General features: G+C 43.8%; 1 protein-coding gene and 1 pseudogene across 5 annotated transcripts in view; both read right to left on the reverse strand.

Moving 5' to 3' along the window:
• Positions 1-18,644, reverse strand: part of mtd (mustard) — a 2,476,738-nt gene that overhangs the window by 1,688,386 nt on the left and 769,708 nt on the right. The gene's annotated exons all lie outside the window — the stretch shown is intronic.
• Positions 961-12,843, reverse strand: LOC137238642 (integrator complex subunit 7-like; annotated as a pseudogene).

Raw genomic sequence — 18,644 nt, forward strand, 5'->3', positions numbered from 1 at the left:
AGCAACGCATAAGGCATAATTTCGGTAACGCAGTGCATTGACAGTCAGAAATGGAGTGTAGAAATTTGACATTTGCTACGCTTTTCCATTTCCTGAATGGCAAAAATGTCATTTATTTAAAACACGCGATGGTGAGTATATGCTCTTATAAGATTGTAATCTTTTTTCATTAATTAAGTTTTGCCCTTTTACTTTCAGATATCGCTATATGGTGACTTTTGTCGGATTTGCGCAATCATTGATTTCACCATATAAAAATGGCTGTTGTATTGCATATTAAATTGCGTGCTAACGGGGATAAGTAATAACACAAATATTCTATTGCAACTAAAGAAACCGCTTACAATTTCACTCGGTTCTGGCTTGCAATGTCGACGCCATAATTTGGTGAAAGAATGACAAATATTGCAAAAAATTGGTACAAAAACCATTCTTATAAGGAATATTTCCATTCCTTGGCATTGCGGTTGCATCTCCACTGGAGTCTACGATTTGCAGAAGCATACCATTGCCTCTGGTAATAATTGACCTAAAATAGGGCTATTCATAATTCCGGATTGGGATATCTCATCACTGCGAAATCCCTGTTTTATATATGTCAATTTCAGGAACTTTGTTATAGGCAGTATATTGCTGCCAGTGTACATGAGCATAAATAAAATACGCCTGTCAAATAAACTTTCGGCATTTCCGGATTGTCTTCCATAATCTGGCATAATAATGTAGCAACGCGCTCCAACAACCCAGGATGATCGTGCGTTAGACAAACTTGTATAATATGTGGTAAGTAAGCAAATTCAGATAGCTTGCGTGATAATTTTGGGCCAGGAAGAAGCAGGACAGCGCCGTTTTGTGTGCGACTCGGAAAAAAGCTCATACATTTTATAAGTATATCTAATAATTTAGAGGCAAGTTCAGTTTCATTATAGATGGGTGTACCCTTTGCTATGAGACACCATTTTAATTGTGTTGAAGCGAACGCCAACCATCCATACCGGTAGCTGCAGCAACGGTAGTGGGTGGTACTGGGGCACATTGTTCATAATTATCATGCATATAGTCATAATCTACAACATAGTGGAGTATGCATTCAGCTTTACTCATTTGCGCTAGGTCCATTGCAGCTTATCAACTACAGTAAATTTTGAATTTTTCGAGAATATATGCGCCGCCAAGTAATTTTGTCCATAACGACTAGCCGATCTTGCTATGCGATATTGATTCCAACAATTAATTTTGCTACAGCAACGCTCAAACCACCAATTACTTCTTTGGGTATGAAACCACCAATCATTGATTGTTATGCAACAGAAGCCAGTATTTCAACGGTATGTGGTTGATCTGGGTTAGGACCAGCATCCACAATAGCATTCAATTTGTGTAGTATAGAGAGTAAGCGCATTAGTACTGAATTATCCATTTGTGAATTAGCTGTCCCCGCTCCTTTCCCCTCAATTCGTGTTTCTGTTGCACTCACAACTCTAATAGTACCACTCAGAGCTGCTTGTGCTGATGATGATGGTTGCACTTCAAAGCCGACATCCATTACTGCAACAATGTCTGTTAGTGCTTCTGTAGGGGCGATTGCAGATTTACGCAATTGAAAATGTGAGCCAAGTGCACCCAAAGCATCGCACATCATTTCGGCATTACGCGGTGGATATTCTATATCCTCAGTTATCAAATCTGCTAGCATATTCACAAAATCTGTGCCAAATTCATGATTGACACTAGTAATTTTAACACCGCAACATAAATTTTTTGTACATCGGGCTCATTTTCCTTATCAGCAACCATGCAAAATATTGAACCTGCCATGTGTAAATTTAGGATTTCCATTATTACAGCCGTAGTCTCTTTGTCACCTTCAGCGTAGGGCATAAGCGTTGCTATAATGGACATAGCTTGACTTGCAGTTGCATGGTCATCCAAATAAATGCATATAAGACATAAATCTTGCACTGATTCCTGTTGTTCATGTAGCAGAACATGACAAGTCAAAGGACAATCATAATTTAAGTAAAATATTTAAATATAAATACTGTTTACGCGAATCTTTGCAATCTTGCGCTTTTACAATTAGTTCGTGAATCGCTTTTTTGGCCAACCATGTACACATTGTGATTCTGCTAATTGGGTGAGGGATCTCAATACTTGTGCACGCACAACTTTACGTTTATCTTGCAAAAAGTCAAGCAACAAATTACCTTGATCTGGTACACCAGTGAGTGTACGTGCCGAGACCTGTTTTAGTGAATCCAATATAGCTACAGCAAAACTTTCTGCTGGATATTTGGGTAATAAATTAAGACCTGGATCTTTTACCAAAGTAGCTGTATATGAATCATGATGCATGTACCTCAACACAGGTATGAGTTCTAATTTCATTGGTACTGGTATTTGTAAAGATTCAATTATATCTGACATTTTGGCGCACATGCTAATGGCGAATGAGCGTGATTGAGTTGCAAATTGTCCACTTGCATATATGGCCGCTTCAACTTCTACAGAGTCAAGACTATCGAGAGCGCGTCGAATTGCATGATGTACTTGTGGTTTTTCAGGTATTACACGTGATACGGCAGCCAATGTGCGCAATGTTAGAGGCAAAACGTTTGTATTTTGTCGATGTGTACGCAGCGTTTTTATAATTGCTGCATAGGGTGCCTTTTGATATCAAATTGGTGATTAACTGATGACATTTGATTGGATTTCTTTTCTGCACAGAAAATCCTATAGTCACAACAAATCAACTCAAGTCCTATTTTATCAAAGTAGTAAGTAGTAGGATTTCCTTTTTCGTCTGTAAACTTTGATATGGGTTCAGAATATTGTTTTTATGTATTACTAAGGCTTTTTAGTTCATATATAAAAACTATTACATGCTCAAAGTATAGCTTTGTGTTTCTCAAACATTTATTTTACACTTTTACATCTTTACAACGTGTACAACAACTTTATAATGAACTTTAATTGACGAAAAGCTAAAAATTATGTAGATCCTATCATGAATTTCCCTCACTAGGGTTGGCACCTTGTCATTGGTGTGAGGGCTTAGCCGAACTCCATAGCCCCCGACTATGAGGCGGAGCTGTTTAGGACTGACATCTACGCCGTTTCGCCTCATAGGAGGGCGGCGGGATGTCGGTGACCAAGAACTTCCAACCCCCTAATCCAGGTTGTTATGCGGACCGTGCCTGTTGGACGATTTGCAGCCAGCGGATAAATTCGGCTGTATTCGAACGGAGCCTTCCCGATACCGGGCCACCTTGGGAAGTACTTATGGCCTTACCACAGTAAGCGGCGTTGCTGTGGCGGACGGTTCTTTCCCCGTATATAATACTGGACCGCTGAGCCCGCCTTGTCGGGCAGGTGGTCGTACGACCAAGATGAACGAAGGGAAGTCAAAGAGCTCTCTCGCTGTACCATGCAGCACTAAGAATTGTACAACGCTTGGGAGCAGTGGTCGGCCCAACAGAAGTGGAGATCGAGCGCTTGGAATGGGCCCATTAAGCGGTAGAAGTAGGTCGAAGGCATTACAAAAGGTTTGCTGCGAGAAACCCTCGGTCCTGCAACCGGTACGAGGAGGAAGAAGCGTCAAATGGCAGAATGAAGAGGCAACGTTCGGCGGAAGGCAACAAGCCTGCTTTCAAGAGGCAGAAAGGACCCAGTCCTAGAGCCGCGAGGCAGGGCAGTCGCATAGACAAGACAAGTAGGCCCAAAGCTGTAAGACAGATGGGCCCCAATAGCGAGGTAGCGATTACCTCGAAAGCTGCGAGTCAGAGGGAAGTTCCAACTACGGAAGTAGGAGATAAGACAAAGGGAGATACCGCCAAGACTCCGGCTTTCTCGGAGGCGCTAAAGGGAGTTAGCACTAAGACTCCAGCTTTTCCCGAGAAGATGAGAGATGTGGCAACGCAGTCACTGACTGTGGCGCTGGTTGATCGTAGCGGTCCTCTCGGACAAATGGCTACTGAATGGTGGAGATCTGTGGAAAGGGAGCTTATTAGCTTAATATTTGAGATGATTCGGGAACAACGAAGTAAGCCCCTTCCAACCTTTGATTCGGGGGGATGGTATAATGGTGTGAAGATGATAGCGTGCGACAACATCGCGAGCTTGCGGTGGCTGGAGAAAGTGGTTCCAAACCTCCAAGGGCAAGGCACGAACGCGCAGTTTGAGGTGGTGGATAAAGCGCAAATCCCCACGGTACCAAAAGTTAATGTATGGATACCATGCATGATGAAGTCGGAGGATACACTGCGACTTCTACAGAATCAGAAGCCGAACATGCCGACAAAGGATTGGAAGGTACTTACTGTATCTCGGCATACCGAGGATGGTCAGTTCTACATTTCCAAATAAACAAGCAGGCGGAGGATATTTTGTACACGCAGCTTGGCAAAATGTCCTTGGGCATTGGCAAAATTTACATGCGAATCAGGAAAAGAAGTCCCGAGGATAAAAACCCTTACACGCTAGAGGCGGGCAAAGTCGAAAAGGACCTCAAAAGCCTAAGGGAAAAAAGACAGGTGGAGGTCCCGACGTCACGACGAACGTGCTAGAAGAGGACCAACCGCTAAATGGTGCTGTGACTCGCACAGAGGAACACCCGGTACAACAGTCACGAGATGCTGAAGGGGGCCTCGAATACTCTAAACCAAAAGGGCAAGGGGAGGACGAAGACGTCAAGACGAAGGTGCTGGCGGGGGACAAACAGCCCAATGGTGCTGCGAGTCCTACAGATAAACGTCCAACACAGTAAAGTGGCGTCGAGCGAACTCCTCCTAACCCTTGAAGAGGGTTCGTTTGACGTGGTGCTGATTCAGAAACCGTGGCTCTCATCGGGAGGAAAGGTTTCTGGACTTAGCGCGCGCAGGTTTGGCGTTTACTACGCGCAAACGGAAGGACGGGTGCGAGCTGTAGTAATGGTAAGGAAACAGCTGCATTCATATATGCTGCCTAATTACACCACTGAGGATCTCGTAGCGGTGGGCGTTGAGCAAAAGAATAAGCAGGCATTTATCCTGGCGTCCTGCTACAAGGCCCATGCTGCGGAGGTTCCACCGATGGAGTGCAAAAGGCTAGTACAGGAGGAAGGGCGCAAACGGCGGTTGGTCATAGGCGGAGATGTAAATGCGCACCACAATGCGTGGGGAGGAGTAGATACGAACGAGAGAGGCGAATCTCTATTTTGTTACATCCTGCAAACCAGTTTGCAGATAGCCAACAGGGGAAATGTCCCTACATACATTGATCCAACATCTGGATATTACATTGAGCTCCGGGCGTGATATATCAAGGTATGATTGGATGGTTCTTGATAGACCATCCTTCTCCCACCACGCGTATATCAGCTTCAGCATCCCCCTAAAGAGGGTAGAGAAGGGAGGAACCTTTAGAAACCCTAGGAACTGGACTAAATTCCAGAAACATGTAGAAACAAAACTGGGACAACCCAAAGAGGTTGCTAATGTAGGGGAACTGGAGGAGTCGAATGAATTCCTAACAAGGACGCTTATGACTGCGTATAACAAAGCTTACCCTCTAAGAAGATTCAGAGGAAAAGCAAAGCCGCCATGGTGGAGCAATTAGCTGAGTCTTCTAAGAAGACAGTTAAAAGAAATGTTTAAGCTCGTAAAGACCGCGGAAAGCGAAGCGTGTCTGGACGATTACAGGGATCTACTGAGAATCTACAAGCGTGAAATTACCAGGGCGAAGAGAAACTCATGGAAAAGTTTCTGTAGGGACATAGTGCTCCAGCGAAACAGCACGGTTGAAAAAAGTCCTAGCAAAGGGAAACATAGTCCAGGGACTAATAAAGAAAGAGAACGGGGAATGGTCACGTAATAGTGAGGAATCCCTTGAGGTGCTTCTCGATACACATTTCTAGCTAGTAGTGCCGGGCTTGGTGACCGATACCAAGATCGAGTGGGCAGTGAAGACGTTTTCTAAGTTTAAATCGCCGGGCCCAGATGGTATATTCCCGGCCATGCTACAAGTCTCAAGTAGGGCGGTCGTGGAATGGCTTAAAATAATATTCGATGGGTGCATAAGACTGAATCATGTACCGCACTCTTGGAGATCTGCTCGTGTAGCTTTTCTATAAGGCGGGGAAGATCGGTCACGTGTATCCCAAAGACTATAGACCCATTAGCTTAACATCATTTCTGCTCAAAACCTTTGAGAGGCTGATAGATGTGTACATAAAGTCCAACATGGATGAAAAGCTGCTCTCCACAGCACAGCATGCGTACACCAAAGGCAAGTCGGTAGACACCGCATTGCATAGGGTGGTAATAAGCATAGAGAAATCCCTGGAATATAAGGAGTATGCTTCTTGGACATTGCCGGGGCTTTCAATAATGTTGCAAAGTGGGCGATTATGGATGGTCTTAATTACATTAAAGTACATCCTGCCTTAATCAGATGGATCGGCTGCATGTTAAATTGCAGAAAGATTACATCACAATGGGGATTGTACAAGGCCACGAAATCAATGGACAGAGGCACGCCGCAGGCAGGGGTGCTATCACCTCAGCTGTGGACGCTGGTCATCAACCAACTGGTCAGGCAATTCGATGAGGGACCCGTAAAACTTACGGCTTACGCAGATGACGTTGCAATTGTCATAAGTGGAAAGTGCCTTTCAACGATTAGTTCTTTGAGGGATCGGGCGCTTCGGGATATTCATACCTGGGCATCTAATGTCTGGTTGAAAGTCAATGCGGAGAAGACGGATATGGTCTTCTTTACAAAGAAGTACAAGGTCCCAAATTGGACCAGGCCTAAGTTAGGAGGGGTGACCTTACAGGAGAAACCTTGCACAAAATATCTAGGAATCATCCTAGACAGTAAGCTGTCATCGTGGAAGAGAGGGTCAAGAAGGCCTCAACGCCACTCTATGCATGTAAAAGAATGCTGGGGTGTACGTGGGATCTATCGCCCTCTCTTTCTCATTGGGGTTTTACAGCGATTGTACGCCCTATTCTATACTATGGAGTTCTTGTTTGGTGGAAAGCCACACAAAAAACAACATACCTCAAAAAATTAGAGGGGGTATGCAGACTATCGATGCTTAGCATTACGGGAGCCCTGAAAACAACCCCGAATGCTGCACTGTATGCCATTCTGCACATTCCACCTGTAGACCTGGTAGCAAAGAACAAAGCATTAATGACCGCAACCAGGCTCGGTGCTTCGGGGCAGCTTGAGCGCCGACCATATGGCCATAGTAGTATAGCGTCATCAATCACATGACGAACAGACTACCTGATTCCCTATCTGCGCTTCGAGGGAGATCTTAAGGCCACAATAGAGGTGGACGGTTGGCGCAAGGGTGCGCAAATGGCGGACGAGGCGATACATGTGTACACCGATGGTTCCAAAGTAGTGGAAGGAGTAGGGTCTGCGGTATACTGCGCCGATCCGGAAATAAGCAGATCCTACAGGCTGCCGGATTATTGTAGCGTTTACCAAGCGGAAATACTAGCCGTAACCGAAGCAGTAGAATCCCTGGAAGTGAATAGCATAAGCTGCAACCGTGTTAACTTTTATATTGACAGTGAAGCAGCAAATAAGGCAATAATCTTGCATAGCACAGCATCTAACTGCGTGTTAGAGTGTAAGCAGTCTCTGGAGAGAATCGGGACAGGGAGAAGCATACCTCTATATTGGGTCCCAGGGCATATGGGAATAGATGGGAATGATAAAGCGGACTCACTAGCTAAAAAGGGCGCATCCCTTGAAGCTTGCGCCGTAGACGTCCCAACTAGATTGGGCGAGATTAAGCGAAGGCGAGAGGTGCACATGATCGACCAAGCAGGAAAGGCGTGGGTTCAAGCGCGGGGCTGTAAAGTGTCGAAGATTATGTGTAGGTCTTACAACCTTAGACTAACACAGTTGCTTCTATCATTAAAAAGAGAGGAATGTAGACTCATGACGGGTATTCTGACTGCACACTGCCTTCTGGCGTCACACGCCTTTAAATTAGGCTTGGTCAGTGATAGCAGATGTAGGAAGTGCGGTTTGGAGGAGGATACGATCGAGCACGTTCTGTGCTCGTGACCTGCACTTGCCAGGCTAAGACTCCAGCTATTAGGAGTGATACACCTGTCAGATCTAGAAGCAGCCATTGGCTTAAGTCCTAGGAAGCTTCTAGTATTTGCCAAGAGGACGGAGTTATTTTATAACATAAGTCCTGGTTTTTGATAGGGTTTTTCAGTTTGGTCGTTAAAACAAACTTCTGGTAACACTACGGACTTAATCAGTCTATGTGAGGTCCTTATGGAGCGGCCAGTTCAACCTAACCTAACCTATCATGAAATTGATTTATTTTACAGCAAACTATATTCATCATTTCAGTTCATTTTCCTTGTCGTTGGGCGGAAGTAGTACCAATTTCGCGATTGGTCTTGTAATTTGTCCCTTCATTGTATGGTTACAGTTACATACATATATCTTGCATGAGTTCTAAACATTTCTCACGCTGCAATGCATTCAATACCCTGCTTATGTCGTAAGTATGAATGTGTTTATAATATGCGATGTCAACATAATTACGTTCATAACAGCGACCATGCGAACGGTTGCTATGTACAAACGATTACAACGCTTATGCATTATGTATGTACGTATGATTAGTATATAGGAACTTTAATACATAAGTATTTGTTTAGAATATTTTAGTATAAATAAGCCGAAATTTACTGAATAAAGTCAATTCCATCTGGTGCCGCTTAAATGGCACTATTTTGAATTCAATTCTTTTAATTACCATATTACATGGCGATCCTGCCTTATTATTGGCATCCTAGTTTAATTATTTTATACCAATCAGGATACGCCATATTACATTGGCATCCTACTGCCTAAATTGGTATCTTACTGCCTAAATTGGCATCCTGCTGCCTAAATCGGCATCCTACTGCCTAAATTGGCATCCTACTGCCTAAATTGGCATCATACTGCCTAAATTGGTATCCTACTGCCTAAAGTAGCATCCTACTGCCTAATCGGCTTCCTACTGCCTAAATTGGCATTCTACAAACGATCCTGTTAGCCCTGCTTAACTTAGCAGGACTGATTTCATTTTTATACCAAGCAGGATACTTTCTGCAAAGGAGTTCAAGGCATCAACTTTGCAATGGCGAATGGTATATTCAATGCAAAGGGACGGATCACAGCGACAGTGACAACAAGGGTGCAGGACAAATTTTAAAAATTCTTGAATACCACAAAGGAAAGAAGGAAAAATATTTTTTTTCGGATACTGCAAGACCACTACCGCCACCAACACGACCACCACCGACGCATAGCGAAGTGGAATAAACGACAAATCTTAAAAAATTCTTGAATACCACACAGGAAAGAAGGAAAAATATTTTTTCGGATACTGCAAGATCACTACCGCCACCATAACGACCATCACCGACGCATAGCGAATTGGAATAAAAACAGGATCCTGCAAACAAGGAGAACAAGAAGGAAGCCAAAACGAATTGAAAACTATGAATAGAGCTAAAGACATCGCAGACAACTGAGAAACCGCAAAAAAAAACGGGATGGAATAAAACAAGATTGTGGCATAAGAAACAAGGAGAACGAGGACCAGCTAAGAAAAAATTTGGCATTAATTAAGTTGTTTTTTATTTAAGTATTTTTTATACTTTTTAGAAGCATTTGGCAACATAACGGCTGCCAGTTTACGGGAAAAAGTAGATTTTTGCCTATAAAATTAAAAATTTTTTCCCCCTCTAAATTTTTAAATGAATGATATAAGTAGTCAGGAAGAATTTACCGCAGTATTCTTGCGTTGTAGCAAACTAATTGAGGAAGAAGAAAACAAACTAGAAAAAGTATTAGAAACGGCAGTAGAAGAAAAAACATTAGAAAAAATTAAACAGGGCCCTAATGCAATTACAATAGAAGAATATAGGTGTAGAAATCAGCAACAAAAAATAGAGGAACCAAATTCTCCAAAACCAACCAAAATCAAAAGAAAGAGAGGAGGTAAAAAATTCAACCTTAGAAAAGCGGTAGCAATTTTGTATCAAAAAATTAATTTATCTACAAACACGGAGGAAAAAATTCGTTTGAAAACCGAAATAAGAAAAATCAAAGGCATATAAAGTAAGTTTCTTCGAAGAAGTTTGCATTGCCTAATGACCTTGATTACGAGGCTATCAACCGCACTGTTGATAATTTAGGATCCGAGAGTAGGAGTATTGAGAAAGGTATAGTATCATTAAGGAAATTACAAGAAGCAGAAAAGTTATTAGTTTCGCTTAAAAAATGGTGGAAACTGATTGACATGCCTAGGAAACCCACCTTAGAAAATGTACTAGTACAAATACTAACCACAAGTGAAGAAAGGTGGAGGTACGAAGTTAAATTTATGGGACGTACCGAATAATATCAATATAAATAAATAAATAAATATAAGAAAATTTTAGCGATTATTATTTCGAATTGGGAGATAAAGAATCCAAAGTAGAAGAACCCAATGCAAATGTAATTAATTCCATTCTGGTCGTTGACCATAGTGAGGCATTAGAATTTATCAAAATCTTGTTGATAATATTAACAATTTGCACTTGCCCCAATTTGTTTCTAAAATTATACTCAGATCACAATATATTCGTAAAGAAAAATAAATGAGCCGAGCAGATGGTCTAGACAAAGTCTAATTCTAAGGGACAAATATATACCCCAATGGACAAATGGGAAACCATTCTGAACAAGCTTGTGGAAGAGAAGACCTTGGCGGAAAAATCTTATAAGTGTATCAACAAAAATACAACCATACTAAGATTTACTGTGTTGAAACACCTCACGACATTATTACAGTAAACGAGCAATATAGGAAAAATCATACAAAGGGTATATAGCAATTTAACAGCTAAACATCAGCTAGAAGCACAACACATTTTTTCCAGTATCAGGGATAAATTGGTATCCTCACTGAGTAGAGGCATTGGTCCCAACGTCATTTGAAAAAGAAACAGAAATAAAATTTTCTGTCCTATTACCAGAGAATCAACCCAATTTAGGGGAAACCCTAAAAATTGAAATTACTGATAAAGATTCGCAAACAGAAAGCGACAAAATTCCACAAACAATAGTCGAATTTTTAAAGACTGCTTCCAGAATTCGATGGTAAAGCTGAGAACTTGAATAGCTTCTCGGAGGCTTTAGATATCTTAAAACAAATTAAGGATACCCATGAAGCTGTAGCGGTTTCGATGATAAAAATCAAGCTGAAAGGAACAGCCAGAAACCTGTTAAGCACTGAAAGCTCAATCGTAGCAATAAAACAAAAATTAAAAATAGCAATTAAAGGTGAATCAGTTGAAGTTTTGACAGCAAAGCTCCTGAACATCCAACAACGTAGTAAAACGGTAAACCAATACACTGCTGAAATTGAAAGGCTCACAAAATCGTTGGAAGGCGCTTACATATCTGACGGACTAACACCAGAGCTAGCAACCAAGTATGCTACACAATCAGCTGTGAAAACTATGTGTAAAAGCTGCTCCAACGACAAGGTAAAAACAATTATGCAAGCTGGAACGTTCACAACAATGAACGAAGCCATATCAAAATTTACTAACAATTGCACAGAAGTAACTGGAAATCCAAATTTAATACTACATATTCGCCAACAAAATCAGTTCCGAGGTAACTTCCGCAGGAGTTACCAAAACAGTAATTATAGAGGAAACTCTAGACGTTCTTTCAATAACTATGACAATAATAACAATAATAATAATAACAGACAAAATAACCAAAGATCTGGTCGAAATTTCGGACCGCGAGGAAATACCCGCAATAACACCAGAAATGCCCGAAATGTTACACAACAGGAAAACCAACAAACTCCACCTCAATAAATAAAAAATTATACATTTTCAATTTACACCTTAATAGCTACATATCTTCCAGAACAACTCTGAATGATTCTGTTTACGCGGCGTAGGCTGCCACTCGCCCCATCTCCCCCTTGTACATACGTATATCGATGAATTTATATATATTCCGTATCTTGTACTGTATTTTATTATGGAATTGTATTATAGTGAATTACCCGCATAATCCATGAATTGTATTTACCCTTTAAATTCCCTATTGGGAACACTAATGGACGTGTGGCAGCCTCCACCGCGGCAATCCACCAAATTTAATTCGCCGCAAATGCAGGATGGCGATATGGCATGATCGGCAACCTGTCAAAAAACCACCACCGTTCGGATATATATTTTTTGTGCTATCGTGCGAACTAAAGTTTTCTAAATTTGATTGGCATTTTTTTTAATATTCATTTTTTGTGATATACAAATCATCGGTTTCTTTTCCTCATGTATTTTTATCATTCCAAAGGGTCGGAATATTTAGTTTATCTTTAAAATATCTTGTATATGCTGATATTTACACAAGGATATGCTAATTGTGTCTTAAAAGTGAATAATAATTCTCTCGTAAACCCATAATAAAGTTGATAAGCCATAAATTGATCTTCAATACAAAAACCCGAGTGTTTTGATTGGGAAAATTTGCTACAAGGTGAAAGAGTAAAAGGCGGCTAAGCAATAACCACAATTCCGCTGCTACGACCCGGAAGGTTTGTGCATTGTTGGACAAGCAACGTATTGTATTTGGTATAATATCCGTGGAAGATAGTGCCAAGAGGTAAAGATCGCTAAGCAACACCCGTCTAGAGGAGGAGGAGCGACAGCTAGAACCAATTTAACAGCAATAACACTGACGCAGCACAAGCCGCCACCAGCAGCCCAAACCGCCACCAGCCCCACTAATACTGATTTTCAACCAACCGGTGAGTACCATCTCCTCATTTAACTAATGGTCCTTCGTCGCCATTGACGAAACCAGCCTCTCAACAATATAAAAAACACGTACATACATTACGTATATCCCCCGAATAAATTTTGGTGGCTCCCGCCAAATCCAAATTTCTCCCGCCAGAATTATAATTTCCCGCCAAAAATACATTTATATATATATATATATATACAGTATCACCCCCATATACACCTGTACGTAAAAGCGGTGCATTAAAAAATTTCGAGGCAAATCCCACACACACTTGCACAAAGTTAGCTCATTGCCCTTTAAGACTTGAGTCCCTTGCGGTATAAATTAAATACATACCTCCACATTTACATTGTTGACGATACCCAGCAAAAAATTCGGCCACTTTCACATAGGCTGAAATACCCAGCAGCAAATTCTGCAGGTCATCCCAACTGGTCTCAGACTGCTCCCAATTAATCTAACTGGTCCTAACCTACCCACTCTTGACCGATAGGAAAGCTTCTGCCTTTGGTATTCCCTCATAAATAAACACCAGGCAGTCCCAAAAAGTTCCCAAAATAGCTAAAGTAAAACTAAGCAAGTCCCTCTTCAGAATGGCTACCGTGGTCGAAAATAAATTTATATCCGAAACGGATCTCTTTTCGGATTACTGCGCTCGGTTCGGCACAACCGAGATCCAAGATAACACCGAGGCATCCCTAAAGATAAAAGACAAAAATATTGATGTGTTCTGGGAAAGGCTACAGAGCGCATATGACGCTGTCGTGGAATCTGATGACAACGATCTTCCCGTCGACTTTAAGGCCTCAGCCTTCAATAAATACCGCGACTGCCTTATAGCATATGAAGACACAAAGGCAAGAATAGGCGATCAGCTCCAGCTAAGGTTACTAAGCAATCCCGTCCCCGCTACAACTACCACTCCCCAAGAAAATTCCGGGATGCACCTCAAAGTACCCGCCTGTGACACCGAAGTCTTTTACGGGAGTTATGATCAATGGCCGTCCTTCCGTGACATGTTCACGGCGGTCTATATCAACCACCCCAAACTCTCGAGCGCCCAAAAACTGTACCACCTCAGGTACAAAACCCAAGGGAAAGCCGGCCAGATAGTAAAGCAATTTCCACTGAGTGATGACAACTTTGCTCTGGCTTGGGAAGCTCTTAAATCCCGTTATGAAAATAAAAGAGTCCTGGTTGACAACCAAATAAAAGCCCTCATGAACCTCAAGCCCATTCCGACTGAAAACAGCGAAGACATCCAGCGATTGCAATCCTCCGTTAATAACTGTCTCCAGATATTAGCAACCCAACAAGTCTCGACAGACAGTTGGGACCCCGTATTAATATATCTGGTAACCTCAAAACTGCCGGAAAATACAGTTGCGCTTTGGGAGCAATCTTTAAGCTCCAGAAGAGACCTACCGAACTGGTCCCAAATGGATCAGTTTTTGACTACTCGCTACGAGATAGTGGAAAGGGTGGATCAATGGCGACCAGCCAAATCCCGATATAACCCACTCTCCACTAATTTCTCAAAGCCTCCCACAAGTCAAAACAATCCCCAGTTTAGGCAGGCTCAAACCCCTAACCAAAGCCGCAACCCCCCGCAGAACAACAACTACTCTCAAACTCGCACAAATGCTCATGTGGCCGAGCATCAAAAAGTATACGCCTGCAGAAAGTGCAAGCAGAACTCCCACAAGCTACAAAGCTGCTTGCATTATAAAAAGCTGGCAATCCCCGAACGGAAAAAATTCGTGAGAGAAAGCAATCTCTGCGAAAACTGCCTGTCACAAACCCACCTCGTAAAAGATTGCACAAGCACAGGAACGTGTCTATACTGCCAAGGTCGCCACAACTCCACCCTCCACGATACCGGAATATCACACCAAACCAATGGCCCTCGAAGAACGGCAGCCCAAGTAGCAACTACTCAGGATGTTACCAACCCAGATCCCAACGAGGAACTTCCAACCACCTCAAACGCTGCCCGCATCCAATCTTTGCATGCGGAAAATGATAGCAAGATCATTCTCCCCACAGCGATAGTGTCCATAGAACACCGAGGGGACTGCTTCAGGCTCAGAGCCTTAGTGGATCAAGGGTCAGAGCGTAGCTTCATCTCGTCGAAAGCTCAAATCAAGCTAGGCCTCCCATATACCCACTCCCTATTTGAAATATCGGGAATGGGAGGCGGAGTAGTACAAACCTCCAACAAGCTATGCTCACTGACCCTAGTCTCAAATGACCACAAGGTAAAAATAAAGGCCCAGGCAATCGTGCTACCTCGGCTCACTAGGCAACTCCCAACACTCACGCTAAATAACGACCAAATGCGTAAATGGTCCCATCTCAAGCTAGCAGACCAGAACACTCAGAACCCCTCCCAAATTGATCTGGTGTTAGGCAGTGATCTTATCCCACAAATAATGCTAAATGGCATCGAAAAGATCTCGCCCACACTGCTAGCACAAAACACGATATTTGGCTGGATAATAAGTGGCCAAACCCCCGAAAAGGTCGGATCACACTCCTCTCAAGCGTGGAAAGTGACGAATGTCCAGCTGAATGAACAGCTAAGGCAATTCTGGGAAATCGAAGAAATACCCAGAGTGCGAGTGGAAACCCCAGAAGATAAAATGTGCGAAGACTTTTATCAAAGCACAACCACTCGCATGGATGACATTCGATATATGGTTCGGCTCCCCTTTAAACCAACATTCCCGAACGATGTCGACCTAGGTCAGTCCCGTACTGCAGCCCTACGACAGTTCCACGGCATGGAACGTTCCCTCTCAAAAAAGGGCGATCTCAAGCAGCAGTACGACCAGGTACTCGAAGAATATCTGTCCCTAGGCCACATGGAAGAATGCAGTCCCAATGAAATAGAATCCCTGGGTAAATACTGCTCATTCTATCTCCCTCACCATGCAGTCGTAAGGCCAGACAAAAAGACAACAAAAGTCAGAGTTGTGTTCAACGCCTCCAAAAAGTCGGGTTCCGGTCACTCCCTCAACGATGTTTTATGTACCGGACCAACCCTCCAACCCGATCTGCGACTTATGTTGCTGAAATGTCGAACATATAAATATGTGTTTAATGGCGATGTCGAGAAAATGTACCGCCAAATTCTCTTGCACCCCGATGACCGAGACTACCAACGGATAATATTCCGAACCCCCGAACACAGTCCAATAAAGGACTACAAGTTAAAAACGGTCACCTTCGGGGTTAACTGCGCGCCTTTCCTGGCTATTCGCACTCTACACGAGCTGGCGAAAGACATAGCCAATTCCCATCCACGCGCAGCCCCAATACTAAAATCCGAGACGTATGTTGACGATATTTTATCTGGCAGTCATGATCTTCAATCAGCCGAGCAATCCCTAACAGAGACTATAGACGCTCTCAATTCAGCCGGCTTCCCCCTAAAAAAGATCACGGCAAACCATCCCAACATCCTCCAAAAAATATCGAAAACTGATCTGCTGGAAACAAACTTCCTCGAGTTCGAAAAGACTAGCACCGCCAAGACCCTGGGCATCCAGTGGAACGCCCTAATGGATACATTCTCGTATACCGTCGACTCAAATCCGGCATCCACTGCAGGCACGAAGCGGCAAATCCTCTCCTCTATTGCGAAACTTTTCGATCCCGCAGGGTGGCTGACGCCCATAATGATCCAAGCGAAGATGCTCATGCAAGAATTGTGGTTAGATGGGACCGAATGGGACGAGAAGGTTAAACCCATCCGTCTAGCCAAATGGGCGCAGTTCTCTCAAAACCTTCCCTCTATCTCAGCCATCAGATACCCCGATGGATGAATTTTACGCCCGATCAATACGTTGAGCTCCACGGATTCTGCGACGCCTCAGAAAAGGCTTATTGCGCAACCCTGTACCTAAGAAGTACCGTCGGTACTCAGGTCCACTCTCACCTTATAGTGTCCAAAGGCAAAGTGGCTCCTCTCAAAACTATTAGTCTGCCACGCCTGGAGCTATGCGGAGCGCTCTTATTAGCAAAATTAGTCGCAGTAGTCCAACCCCATCTCGGCCTAAGTCAAAAAAAATTAATCATGTGGTCCGACTCGGAAATCGTGCTAGCCTGGCTGGAAAAGCCACCCCACTCGTGGAAAACTTACGTCTCTAACCGAACAGCGCAGATCATAGACCTCGTTGGAAATGTCCCTTGGCGACATGTGCGAAGCAAAGACAACCCCGCGGATCTTGGAACCAGAGGATGCAGCCCCGACGATCTCTCTAACTCATCGCTATGGTGGAATGGCCCAGAGTGGCTTTCCCGACCCCCCGAGGACTGGCCAACACCAACGGCCAGGAATATTGTACCCCCCGAACTTCGCCGAGTCGAATCACTGCATGCAGCGGAAGAGTCGGAAGACTTCTTGGAACGGTTCTCCTCCTATCCCCGCGCCCTACGCGTAACAGCGTACATGTTGAAGTTTGTAACTCGGCTGAGAAATGCTGTAGGAGGCAATCGTACCCCTAACGATCCCGCCCTCTCTTACGCCGACGTCATGCGCGCGAAAATCCGTCTTCTGAGCTTGACTCAGTTGAAATTCTTCGCTTCCGAAAGAGCCTCCCTCGAAAATTCAAAACCAATCGGAAAGCGAAGCCCCCTACTGGCACTTGACCCCTTCCTGAACACAAACGGGATTCTCCGGGCCAACGGAAGATTAGTAAACGCCGACATGACCTACAATGAGTGTCATCCCATCATTCTCCCCGAAAAGGCTAGATTTACTACCCTTTATATAAGGTATCTACACGAGAGCTTCCTCCATGCGGACCTCCGCCTCCTGCAACAAGCTATGAGGCAGGAATTCTATACCCCCTGACTCAAACCTCAGCTGAAAAAATGTATATTCCAATGTAAAGTCTGCACCATTCATAAGCGACAAACGCAATCCCAAATAATGGCAGCTTTACCCCCCCAACGATGCACTTTCGCGCCCCCCTTCACTACTACTGGCGTAGACTTCGCCGGCCCGTTTCACATCAAAGCTTCGATGCTCCGATCTCCAACCCTCGTAAAAGGTTATGTGGCCGTTTTCGTTTGCTTCACTACCAAGGCGATCCACCTGGAATTGTGTTCGGATCTCACTAGTAAGGCTTTTCTCGCTGCCTTCGCCCGGTTTGTAGGGCGTCGAGGGTACCCGAAGCAAATGATGAGCGACAACGGTTCAACATTCATTGGTGCTAAGCGAGCTACCGAAGTAGAGTTCGTCACCTTCCTCAACGAAGTCTCGACAGATATTGTCCAAAAGTATGCGCCACAAGGCATCGATTGGAAATTTATACCCCACTATCTCATGGAGTTACATAAGCGTTATCGATGGCAAACCGCTCAACCCCCCCCTAAAATCGGCGATCTAGTCGTCATTAAGGAAGACAACCTACCCCCTACCGAATGGCGCCTAGGACGCGTGGAAGACACCCATATAGGAAGAGACGGCCATATCCGAGTAGTCGACGTACGCACGCAAAATGGTGTGCTCACCAGGCCTATCACAAAATTGTGTTTCCTGCCACCAGCGGAATTCGGCTCAGAACCCCACGGTTCCCTACCATCTCCCCAACCAACTACAGTCCACTAAGCTTAACTATTGACACCATCTCAGAACATAACTGAACCATCCCGCATCTCTCACAATCAGCCTCTAACCTGGCGATTCCTCTCAGACATACCACTAATGTGCATTCATATCCTCTCCTTTCACAGATGGATCGTCAGCGCCCTCCGGTTCCCACACCGCGTCGCTCGCTGGAATCGCGAGTCGGAGTACCCGCAGC

This window comes from Eurosta solidaginis, chromosome 1 (assembly GCF_040869045.1).
Source record: "Eurosta solidaginis isolate ZX-2024a chromosome 1, ASM4086904v1, whole genome shotgun sequence".
NCBI classification, from domain to species: domain Eukaryota; kingdom Metazoa; phylum Arthropoda; class Insecta; order Diptera; family Tephritidae; genus Eurosta; species Eurosta solidaginis.